This window comes from Tachyglossus aculeatus, chromosome X4 (assembly GCF_015852505.1).
Source record: "Tachyglossus aculeatus isolate mTacAcu1 chromosome X4, mTacAcu1.pri, whole genome shotgun sequence".
Classification (NCBI taxonomy): domain Eukaryota; kingdom Metazoa; phylum Chordata; class Mammalia; order Monotremata; family Tachyglossidae; genus Tachyglossus; species Tachyglossus aculeatus.
In genome coordinates, this window is record NC_052098.1 from 54,731,696 (window position 1) to 54,734,360 (window position 2,665).

Sequence of the window (2,665 nt, forward strand, 5' to 3'; positions counted from 1 at the left end):
GGAGATTGAATTAGTGTGTATTAATGTGGCTAAAAGATAATGCGTGACCAACAACCCCATCCACATCTTGTGCACAAAATAAATACTTGCTACACTGTTTAACTTTGCACCATAATGCTTAGTGCCTTTTTAATCTCTCCCTGTTGGGTCATAATCTTCATAAAGCCTCTGCTTTAAGAGTCACACCAGGCTAATCTTCTGATGCTGTTTTACTTCATTATTACCTTTGTCATCCATTCTCTCTCTCTAGATATATGTATCTATATATAGATATCTACATATATAGATATCTATATCTATCTATCTGTCTATAGGAAGATAGATAAATCCCATCCAGTGACTACTGGTTTGATGCCGTGGCTTTCTGCCTCAATGCTGGTGGTTTGACTGTTTTCCAGGGGACCTAATGTATTTGCTCTAGAAGTCAAGTAGAATTGTAAGAAACAGTCAAGTGAACAGTGCAAGCATTGGGAATCAGAAGATCTGAATTCCAGTCCCAAATCTATCATGGTGTGGCTTGGACCTCAGTTTATCCAAATGCCCATGTCTGTTTCACAAAAGGAGCAATCTATTGTACAGCTATTACCATACAATCACTACCCTCACCAACTCTGAAATCCCTCTATCTGACCAAAACTGCCTCACCTGACTTCCCTCTCACACACCCCTTACCCACAAATCTGTCCAGTTCTTCTGCAGAGACCGCCAATCTTTTGACCCCATCCAATATTCTTGTTGTCATGCCCCATTTATTCTCCATACCCAAACTACCTTCCCTTGATGACCAAATTGACACCCTCAGTAGCAGTTGTTTCAGACCTTTAACTCCCTCCCCAAACTCCTTGTCCCCCTGCCTCCCCCAACTCCAGCCACTAATGATTTGGCTACTTAGTTTATTGAGAAAATTGAAACCATCAAATGTGATCTTTCTAAAATCTGCTCTGCTCCATTCCAGCCCCTCCTTCCTTCTGCCCTTTCTTTAATTCTACCATCTTTCCCAGCAGTACCTCAAGAGGAGTTCTCCTGCCTCCTCTCAAAATCCACCCCCTTCACCTGCACCTCTGACCTCATCCCATCATACCTTATCAATTTGCTTGCCCCATCCTTTCTTTCCTCCCTGACTACCATCTTCAACTGTTCATTTTCCAATGGCTTTTTCCCCACTACTTTCAAACATGCTCATCAATCAATCAATCAATCATATTTATTGAGAGCTTACTGTGTGCAGAGCACTGTACTAAGCGCTTGGGAAGTACAAGTTGGCAACACACAGAGACAGTCCCTACCCAACAGTGGTCTCACAGTCTAAAAGGGGGAGACAGATTCATGATCTGGAAACCAGTGTGTTCTAAGCAGCCTAGCCTAGTGGAAAAAGCATCAGCCTAGGAGTCAGAGGACCTGAGTTCTAATCTCAGCTCTGCCACTTGTCTGCTGTGTGACCTTGGGCAAGTCATTTCACTTCTCTGTGTCTCAGTTCCCTCATCTGCAAAATGGGGATTCAGTGCCTCTTCACCCTTCTAACTTAAACTGTGAACCCTATGCCTGATTTTCTTGCATCTACTCCAGAGCTTGGTACAGGATTTGGTATATTTGTCTTGTCTTATGCTGTCGAGGTGTTTATGACCCATAGCGACTCCATGGACACATCTCTCCCAGAAAGCCCCTCCTACATCTGCAGTCGTTCTGGTAGTGTATCCATAGGATTTTCTTGGTAAAAATATGGAAGTGGTTTACCATTGCCTTCTTCCGCACAGTAAACTTGAGTCTCTGCCCTCGACTCTCTCCCATGCTCCTGCTGCCCAGCACAGGTGAGTTGGCCTGTAGCATATTGCCTTCCACTCGCTAGCCACTGCCCAACCAAGGAATGGAATGGGTATGCCTCTGCTTGACTCTCCCTCCAATAGCCGAGACTGGTAGAGTACTGGAAACTCTCCAGGTGCGATCCTTAAGGGGGAGTTTGGCACATAGTAAGCACTTAACAAATATTATTAGTAGTAGTATTACCATTATTACTATTAAAACCAGGTCAAATCTCTCGTGGGCTCAGGGTAAGACAAATTCACACATTTTCATCTACCTCCATGTGCTCTTCTCTCCTTTGCACTACCTAGACTGTGAACCCTTTCTAAGCAGCCAGGCAGTTTTCAGTTCTAAACTCCATGACAACTCTTCTGCCCATTCACCTTACCCACAACTTGGCTGCCATTCCTTTCTCTCCCCCAGTTGTGCATATATTTGGGATATAGCAGAAGAGGTGATGTTGACTTGTGATCCATTTCTATGAGCTACGTGAGTCTACATGAAGATCCTACTTATGTTATTTGGAGCTCTCTAAAATTAAGGTAACTGAGACCTAGTTATCAGAACTTAGCACTAGTTGTAGGGAACTGGCTTTCAGTTCGTGCTTATGAAGGACCGTCCTCAAACCCATTTTCCAATCTGTGAATAAAAGAGAGGTTTAGTGTGGGAGACTTCATTCCTTGCAATTCAAAGAGCTCTGTAATTCACAAATATTCATTATCTTCACATAGGTTGTAAACTATTGACTGTGAGCTTGTGGGTAGGAAATGTATCTGTTGTTATAATGTATTCTCCCAAATGCTTAGTGTAGTGTTTAACACACAGTAAGCATTCAACAAATAAGCCTGACTGACTGACTTCCTTC

General features: G+C 43.1%; 1 non-coding gene across 1 annotated transcript; it reads right to left on the reverse strand.

The window, feature by feature from the left end:
* Positions 1-1,816: 1,816 nt before the first annotated feature.
* Positions 1,817-1,954, reverse strand: LOC119948553. Its single transcript, XR_005456942.1, has one exon. It is a non-coding gene; the product is annotated as a small nucleolar RNA SNORA7 (small nucleolar RNA).
* Positions 1,955-2,665: the final 711 nt, after the last annotated feature.